Source organism: Gobius niger, assembly GCF_951799975.1.
Source record: "Gobius niger genome assembly, chromosome: 18".
NCBI classification, from domain to species: Eukaryota; Metazoa; Chordata; class Actinopteri; order Gobiiformes; family Gobiidae; genus Gobius; species Gobius niger.
The window spans coordinates 3,687,403-3,697,403 of record NC_136869.1 but is presented as its reverse complement, the minus strand read 5'-3'; positions in this window follow the sequence as shown (position 1 = coordinate 3,697,403).

The window sequence follows — 10,001 nt, the reverse complement described above, 5'->3', positions numbered from 1 at the left end:
ATCCTGCACTGTCACTTTGGCCCGAATTGCCGTCATGCACGAGCTTAATATAGAAGGTGCAGTTACACGTATGGCCTGAGGTGGCAGTAGTGAGTATGAAATGGCACCCTTGCATCCAGCCCCTTGAAGTACTGGTAGGGTGGTTATGTGACCACCATACTCACACACACACCCATTAATTACAAAAAAGTGAGAGAACACAAAATGACAGCTGAAGTATAAAACACCGGCTGGACACAATGTGAAAATCTGGCAAAATCTGATGTTTAGTTTTAGATTGATCTGTGGAAAATGTCCGATGTTCATTTGCATCGACAAGTCAACTCTGCACTGTTTCTCTGTGTCCGTGGAGGATCTGATTTTCTCTTGGCGTCTGCAGTCCTATGTAAACTAATACGAGTGAAGGGGCGGGCACAATTCATGGCGACGCCCACGCAAACTTCCCGAATAAGGTGAATATTATTCCTCACTCACATCCGAGTTTAGTTCAAAGACCAGGCACAGTGAGAACATGCAGACTCCGCACTTTCGCTCTGTCTCCCTTGTTCGAGTCATATTTCTGCCACAATCCTCTGATGCATCGTTGCAAAAACCCCGCCTTTGTTTTCCTTTTATCTCCGTGTAAAAAACCCGGGTCACTTCTGAGCCTGGCTGGGTCTGACGCTGCACTGGAGCCGGAGCCCCTTTGAAACGGCCCGGATCCTTTGATATAAAGATCATACACGTCGCTGCAGGCTGCACCTTCTGAAAAACATGTTGATGTTCACCTGAAACACTCTGCTTATAGACGGATCTGAGGGGTAAATATGCAGTTTTATGAAAGAATGTGTCAGATCTGCGCAAATAAAGTGAACCTCTGACCTTTGAGAAACTTTTGAAACTTTCAAACGATGCACCTGTTTTGCATCTTCTTTGCGAACTCTCTTGCTCTCTAAATAATCGATCGAGCCAGGTTTAAATGTAAGGTTATATTATGTTGATATATTACAAAGATTATTTCAGAGGGGAATTTGCATCTGTAGTTTGTGATTAAGCTATGAAGTAAAAATTTAAAATTTCGCCTTGTGTTTGTGCAAGCTCGATAAATCAGTTTAGGAATTAGACATTAAGAAATCCCTCGGGAAAAAACTCTGCTACGCTCGGAAAGAGAGACAGGAGTTGGAAGAGAGAAACAAGGTGGAAAATCTGCAGCCCGGAAGGAATCGAAATCAAGTCAGTGCATCTCGAGGTTTTAGCCACTTTTTTTTATTTGACAAAAATCCACATCATTTTTTCAATTTTATGGTTGCGGTTAGAATTACACCTGGTTCATGGAGTGAAAAGTACTGTCGGCCTCCTCCACCCAAGTGTATGAGGTCATTAAAAAAGCAGAAGTGCAGGAGTCCTGGCTAAAGTGTTGACTTCAGTGATTCCTTTTAACCTCTTGACTCCCGCCTGAACTGAGAGCATTTTCTCCAGTTCAGCTTTACCCAAATCCTGTAGGCTAAGATCTACAAAACTCATCTAAATGGATCTTTTTCCTCACGTCATCGGATTTTTTTCCCCATCATTTGTTTTTGGTATTCAAGTCATTTTTGTAACTTTTTGTAATTTTTTTTCTTCATTTTTTTTCACTTTTTGTCACATTTTAGTCATTTTTTCTTCATTTTTTTGTCAATTTTTGGTCATTTTTGGTCAAATTTATGTCCAATTTTTGTCACATTTTTGTCATTTTTTCGTCATTTTCTTGTAATTTTTTTGTCAATTTTTTATCATTTTTTATCATTTTTTGTCATTTTTTTGTCATTTTTTCGTCATTTTTTCGTCATTTTTTCGTCATTTAAAAAAAAAAAATTGGGTCAATTTTCTGTCATTTTTTTCCACATTTTTGTCATTTTCTCGTCAATTTTTGGGTCAATTTTTCGTCACTTTTTTGTCACAGTTTTCTCACTTTTTTGTCACTTTTTTTTCCAGAAGCTTTTGGATTGGGGTAAAGCCAAACTGAAGAAAATGTGCTCGGTTCAGGTGGGAGTTAAGGGGTTAACCGCAGGAGGTGCAGCAGACGGAGCAGGAACAGGGGCGGAGCTTGCGAACAGGGGCGGAGCTTTCTCAGAAGGACTGGGGAGAAACCAATGGCCGCGGGGTGCACTGCTCCGTGAACACGACGCCGGAAGCCGCCATTGTCCGCCAATGCTGCTCCATTTAGCTGTTCAAGATAGTTTCCCATTAGAAAGCATTGCACTTTACACATGTTTTAAAGGGGGGGTATTATGCAAAATCGACTTTTTCAAGCTTTACATCATGTTATTATGTCATTCCCTCATTAAAAACATGCCTGAAGTGTTGCCTTGGCACATTCACGTATTTTTGAGTAATCTGTAAAAACTCTGATGGCGGCCATTTTAGGGATAGGTTTGCCTGAGTCCTCCTAGGAACGCCCCCACCTCCTGGAGACGCCTCCGAGCTTTCGTCACCAGCCGAGCTTTCGTCACCAGCCGAGTAACCAACCACTGCTCCTCAGCAGAACCCCCTCCCCACTGATGCCACAGACAGCGTGTGGAGAGGGCGTGTCGGAAAGGCTCAGAGGTTCTTAAAGAGACAGAGGCCTATTTCAAGACATTCACTACAGCCATTTTGAGAGAGACATTTTATACAAGGCAGTTATTCTAATTCACTACATTTACAGACCAACAGAAGGTTTGGTCATCATTGTAGTGTGATATAGACTGGTGCTATGTGATTGAAAAAAAGCATAATACCCCCTCTTTAAGCAACTGTAAAACCTGGGGCCTAATTTATAAAAAAACTTTCTACTGCTAGATATTCATCCTCCCTATAATGTTTAACATAGTTTTAGTCCTATAGTCTTTTGACGAAAATGTAATTCAATTTTAGAGATTTAGTAAAAAAAAATCTCTTCATTTTTAGTCTAATTGACGAATTTAGTCGACTTAGCATTTATAATATTTATTGTAATCATGTATAATTAGGGATGGGAATTGATAAGAATGCCATCAATAATTGTACCTATCGATTGGATTCTTTATCGATTCTCTTATCGATGCCTGTAAACCCAGGTGCCCCAGATGAGACCGAGAGCCTGAGAGCACATGGCGGAGCCTCTTTTAAAGGAATAGGCCACCGTTTTTACATACTGAGATATGTTCTTACCTTAGCTTTGACTTCTTTAGGACCAGGAGTATTTCGAAATCCGCGCAGTAATCTTCACTTTACTGTGCGGATGCCAAATTACTCCTGGTATTATTACGCCTTACAATATAGTTCCCCCTTTTATCCGCTTAGAAAATCCACATTGTTTAATTTTGTGTAATTATACTTTGTAGTGGAACACTTCACGTAACCATATTTAAATAGGGAAAACGTGGAAGAGCTTGGTAGCTTCTATCTTGACCTGTTTTGGAGCTGTAGTGGAGAGAGGGAGAGGCTAAATGCTAACGCCGTCTGCGCTGTGTTTACGGGACTGAAGGCACGGGTGAAGACCAGACAGGTCCTAAAGAACTCGTCAAAGCTAAGGTAAGAACATATCTCAGTATGGAAAAACGGTGGCCTATTCCTTTAAACCATCCGGGATAAACCGAGCTCCACGTGGTCCCGGCGCCTCCTTCTGCCGCACCTCCGGAGGAAAATCACAATAACACCAGCAGGAGCCAGGAAACTCATGTTAATGTCAGTAAAGTTTCAAAGTGATGTCTCTGAATATTGTTTTATGTTTAAATCCAAAGGGACGGCCTCGCCTGCAGGGATCTGTTCTCGATAAACTTTGCACCTGGATCCCCGATTAGGCCCCTTTTGTAGCTTTTGTCAGGAAATCAGATGGATTTGGGAGGTGAATCAGACATTTATGCTCTGCAGAATAAAGTTTCATGTTTAAACCACACAGTGTGACTTTTATATAAGCGCGTTGTCAATGATGCTGCACTGAAGGACAAAAGGCTCGATTCCACAACCAACAACACCCACTCAGAACCTCCTTCATATTTCAGCATTTTAAGACCAGCAGAACGATAAAGACGCCGCTCTGGCCTTCATGTTTTCGCCTGATGAGCCAGAGCACCTTATAAAATAAAATACATTGTTTTAGCTTTTTTCCTGATCGAAGCTTCACAGGACAAACTACAAACGTCACTCATCTCACTGTGAGTTAAACACTGCCCGTGTCTCCAGAGAATTCCCTTCTACTGCTCATAGAGAGTCCATTATTAGGCTTTCAAAGTGGACAAAACACATGGACAAATGGACTTTTTCCCTTTGGAGCCTTTGTAGAAATGTAGTGGAGTAAAAGTACCAAGTTCTCAACACTAACACTACTCAAGTAAAGTAAAGATCCTGAAAAACACTGCTTAAATACAGTACTATAGTACATTTACAGACCACCTCTGCATTTGAGTTTGAAATAAGTATAGATCTTTTCTGCAAGCCGTGGCGTATGAATTAATAATGCCGTGTATCTATATAAACATAGCCCGAGTGTCTCCAGCGCCTGCAGACCCAGACAGCTTTACAAACTTCATCCAAAACTCCAAGAGCCGCTTCACCAACGCCGCGTTTGTTTAAGTCCATTACCCCACAATATATTTATTTACTTATCTATTATTCACTATATTTACTCCACTTCAGCTCCAAATCTGCAGGTTGACAAAAACACGACAAAAACACGACTGCAGAGTGATGAAAATGCGACAAAAAAGCAGTGACAGCTTGAGAAAAAATCGAACAAGAGAAATATGCTTGGTTAAGGTGGAGGTTAAGAGGTTAAAGGTACTGATACCCCATGCTGGAGAAAACAGCACGTGGAGTGACCGTAAGTTAACTCTACATGTTCAAAGAATTGGAAGAGAACCTAAAGTATCAGCCTCGTCTTTGTCTTCCTGTCGTTGAAGCAAAGTAGCCACATCTTCACACGTGTTTTGTATTTAATGGTTGAAACATTATGCAGTTTGGCTTTAAAAAACTGAAGGGAATGATTAACATCATCATTCAGTTTGCTCATAACAGGCTGACAGTACGTCACCTTTACAGTGACCGCACAGGGTGTCCCGCCGCCTCCTCGGCCTCTGCTCTTCTTTCTCTCTCCCTCCTTCTCTCCCCCCTCTCTCTCTCCTTCTCTCTCTCTTTCTCTCCACCTCTCACTCTCCCTCCTTCTCTCCCCCTCTCTCCCCCTTTTCCCTCTCTTTCCATCTCTCCCTCCCTCCCTCTCTCTCTTTCTCTCCTTTTTGCCACTTCTCCTCTCTCTCTCTCTCTCCTTCTCTCCCCCTCTCTCTCTTCCCCTTTTCCCTCTCTTCCATCTCTCTTTCTCTCTCTCTCCTTCTCTCTCTCCTCCTTTTCCCCCCTCTCCTTCTCTCTCTCTTCTCTCCACCTCTCCCTCCTTCTCTCCCCTTCTCTCTCCCCCTTTCCCCTCTCTTTCCATCTCTCCCTCTCTCTCCTCCTTCTCCCCATCTCTCTTTCTCTCTCTCTTTCCATCTCTCCCTCCCTCCCTCTCTCTCTTTCTCTCCTTCTTGCCACTTCTCTCTCTCTCTCCCTTCTTCCCTCCCCCCTCTCTCTCTCTCCCCCTTCTCCCTCTCTTTCCATCTCTCCCTCTCTCTCCCCCTCTCTCCTCCTTCTCCCCTTCTCTCTCTCTCCCCTTCTCCCCCTCTTTCCATCTCTCCCTCCCTCCCTCTCCCTCTCTCTCCTTCACGCCACCTCTCTCTCCCTTCTTCCCTCCCCCCTCTCTCTCTCTCTCTCCCCCTTCTCCCTCTCTTTCCATCTCTCTCTCTCTCCTCCTTTTCCCCATCTCCTTCTCTCTCTCTTTCTCTCCACCTCTCCCTCCTTCTCTCCCCCTCTCTCTCCCCCTTTTCCCTCTCTTTCCATCTCTCCCTCTCTCTCCTCCTTCTCCCCATCTCTCTTTCTCTCTTTCCATCTCTCCCTCTCTCTCTCTTTCTCCCCATCTCTCTCTCTCTCTCCCTTCTTCCCTCCCCCCTCTCTCTCTCTCCCCCTTCTCCTCTCTTTCCATTTCTCCCTCTCTCTCCACCTCTCCCTCCTTCTCCCCTTCTCTCTCTCTCCCCTTCTCCCCCTCTTTCCATCTCTCCCTCTCTCTCTCCCCCTCTCTCCTCCTTCTCCCCTTCTCTCTCTCTCCCCTTCTCCCCCTCTTTCCATCTCTCCCTCCCTCCCTCTCCCTCTCTCTCTTTCTCTCCTTCACGCCACTTCTCTCTCTCCCTTCTTCCCTCCCCCCTCTCTCTCTCTCTCCCTCCTTCTCTCCTCTCTCTCTCTCTCCTCCTTTTCCCCCTCTCCTTCTCTCTGTCTTTCTCTCCACCTCTCCCTCCTTCTCTCCCCCTTATCCCTCTCTTTCCATCTCTCCCTCTCTCTCCTCCTTCTCCCCATCTCTCTTTCTCTCTTTCCATCTCTCCCTCCCTCCCTCTCTCTCTCCCTTCTTCCCTCCCCCTCTCTCTCTCTCCCCCTTCTCCCTCTCTTTCCATCTCTCCCTCTCTCTCCCCTTCTCTCTCTCTCCCCTTCTTCCCTCCCCCCTCTCTCTCTCTCCCCCTTCTCCCTCTCTTTCCATCTCTCCCTCTCTCTCCCCCTCTCTCCTCCTTCTCCCCTTCTCTCTCTCTCCCCTTCTCCCCCTCTTTCCATCTCTCCCTCCCTCCCTCTCCCTCTCTCTCCTTCACGCCACCTCTCTCTCCCTTCTTCCCTCCCCCTCTCTCTCTCCCCCTTCTCCCTCTCTTTCCATCTCTCCCTCTCTCCTTCTCCCCCTCTCTCTCTCTCTCCCTTCTCCCCCTCTTTCCATCTCTCTCTCTCTCTCCCTTCTCCTTCTCCCCCTCTCTTTCCATCTCTCCCTCCCTCTCCCCCCCTCTCCCCCTCTCAGTGTGATGTGTGAAATGTTGCTGCAGCGTCCTACTGTAAATGTCACAGCGATTGTTCTGCGCTAAAAGGCTACGACTGTGAGCTTTGTTTTCACCAAAGCCTGTAAGATTTAACCAAAGAAACAGACAAGTACGAGCTCAAAGTCATTCATAATCAGACAGAAAGCCAAATTCACAGTAAAACAAAGCGACTTAAGTGATGCAGAGCTAAACCAGAAGCTCCTGCTGAGTCACTAAAGTCGTTAAAAACATAATAAATTCCTCTCGTTTGCCACAGTGAAAGAAGATTCTGAAGCAGTGCCTTGTTTTCCAGCGCGAACACTCCGGTCTCCGCTCTCCAGGGGCCGTTTTGTTTCGAAATGTCTTCTCTGTGTGGGGCCGCGCTGGTAAAGGTTAGTGGAGTGTCGTTTGTCCCGGTGTTTGTCATTTTTATAGATCCCAGAGGAACCGGCACAGCGGCGGCGGCGGAGGCGGAGCTATGTCTGTGGTCCAGCGCGATGTCAGAACGCCAGTGAGTCGCCACGAAGGTCGCTTTCCCTTTCACAGTAGGATGGGGTTCTGTAAAATAACATCACAGCTGGAGGTAGACAAAGAATTTCCCTCATGGTGCACCGTGATAGTGCGCCGTCTGCTGGTAGAGGCGGATCCACAACAGTATTATTTGTTAAAGGTCCTATACAATGGCCGCTGGCTGCTCTGCTTTATGACCACGACATTGGGGGCCGCCATTGCTCTGCCATTGCTGTAGTACCTCCATATCGCCACTAGTCCCCCATTGAAAAGCATTGGAGTTTAGACATGTTAAAAACAACTTTAACGCCTGGTTTCAATTTTTCAACACTAGACAAGGCTAGATCTTCCTCCTGAGATAACGCTGGGTTAATCACAATATATGAAACCAGGCTGTTTTTCGCAATATGAATTTTTGAAATCTCGTACTTAATGAGGGTCGGACTGTTAGCATTGGAGCAGCGCGAGCTACACGGGGGCCTAGTCTACAGTGAAGATCCCGCCCGTATGTCCTTTTTAGGAACATGCTTCGTCAGAGCTGGGGAGGAGGAGTCTGTAAATCCGCCATGAATTCCCCCTCGACCATGGTCATTATGGTAAATGGGGAGGAGTGAGCATAAGACGTCCATTTTTTTTACAGTCTATGGTCCTATACCGCCTTTGCTCTGCCCAATCCCGTCAGACCTTGGAAGCGAAGCAGGGCCTGGATGGGAGACCGTTTGAGAACACCAGGAAGCCTAGCGAATGTAGTGAGTGAGTGGTGGTGGTCAGAGGGGCCGATGGCGCAGACTGGTGGCCTCGCTTCCGACAGTCTACCCCAGGGCAGCTGTGCCTACAATAGTATCTTACCACCACAGAGAATGGAGTGAACGAATAGTGCATTGTAAAGTGTCTTTGAGTGTCCGGAAAAGTGCTATATAAAACCAATGCATTATTATCATGATTATATCCTGCGAAATCGACTTTTTGGAGCTCTTGGCCATGTTGTTATGCTATTGCCTTATCAAAAACACCCCCAGAGTGGTTTTTGGCTACATTCCCGCAGTTCTCAGCAATCCTCCAGAATCCTGCTGCTCCGCCCTCTCCTGGAAAACCACTGACTTGTGAAACTCTGACGTCAGAAAGGAACAGAAGTGCTCGACGTCTAATGTAATGTCTTACGGCTTGGTTTTAATTTGTAAAACAGCCTTTTCATTATTTCTGTTATACAGAAAGGAGCTGGATGTGTCTGCGCTGAGCTGACCCTGCAGAGAAAACAAACGCACCCCCTGAGCGTCTGAACAGACGTCATGTTTGCACCGAAAGTTGTAAAGAAGGAGCTCTTTCTAACCTTCTCTGGACACCTGTTCTTTCTTCTTACCTAACGATAATGTCACTGAGAAAAGGCTACGAGAGGAAAGGACTTTATTCAACCTCCTTAGAGAAGAATCCACTCGCCAGAAGTTGAATTTCTTTCAAGGATTCAGCAACAATCAGCCAAAATAGTGTTTTTCTGTGACCGTCTCTTCACTGATGGATGTTTGGTGAACCTTTGCCAGAACCAAAGTGGATTAAACTCTTATAACCAGCGACGATGGGGTGACAGAGTGTAGACGTGTGTTCGGCTTCAGGCTTCACACTTTACAGTCTTGGAAACATCATTTGTCACATATTGAATTCCTGCCTGATTTATTGAGCTTTGAACCACAAAAAGAATCGCCCAAATTGGAGTTCAATTCTCAATCAAAAGCTAAACATGATCCAAAAAAATCTCCTTTTAAACAAATCTTTGTAAGTAACATCGACACAATAAAAGCATAAATGAAGCCGGTGCAGGCAGTTTTATATATAATTAAATGCTCCCCCTGTTCACCTGCAGCGCCTCTCCTTGATCGTCTCTCTCTCGCTGTGATCCTGGTCCTGTCCCTGATCCTCCGGTCAGTTTGGAGGATTTACCTGGACCGTGGAGCTCCTGGCCCTGAGCCTAATCACTTGGCCCAGAGTCAGGCTCCGGAGCGAGGCTAAAGCGGACCACAGATGTGCCCGTGGAGAAGCAGCACATGGGCAGAATACAGCCGCGATACGAGAGGAGGGATTCAGACCAGAGCCGAGGGTTTAGAAAGAAAGAAAGAAAGAAAGAAAGATCACATCAGTGTCTCAAGCCTTTAATTATGGAGCAAACAATCACTTAAGTACATTATATACCTGCCCTTTTCAATATTTCTTCTAAGCTTCCAGAGTTTTTTTTTTGAGCTTCTTAATTAAGGAATGACTCAAAGACAATAAGTGTTTTTTGTAATAAATCTCATGTTAATGATTCATTACTGTGGGACTAATTAATGACACTGTGACCTGAGGATGGGGTTTTAAACAGGCCTTTGGGACTTTTGGGCTCAGGAAATTCACTGAAGGATATTTCATCCTGTTCTCTCCCCGGCCTGGCGACTAGACCACTGGTCAGGGAGATGTCTCCGAGACGTAAGTAAAGTAAGATAAGGTAGTTTTAGATTAGAGTAGGTAAGGTTAGTTATAGGTTTGGAAGAAAATAGGCACCAAAGGCAATGTTTCCTAGGTTGCTAATGTATTAATGTATGTTTGTGTTTTTAATATTGCGTCTTATCTTGGGCCCCATATATAAGCAAACTGTTGCTTCAAGGGTGTCCCATTTATGAATAT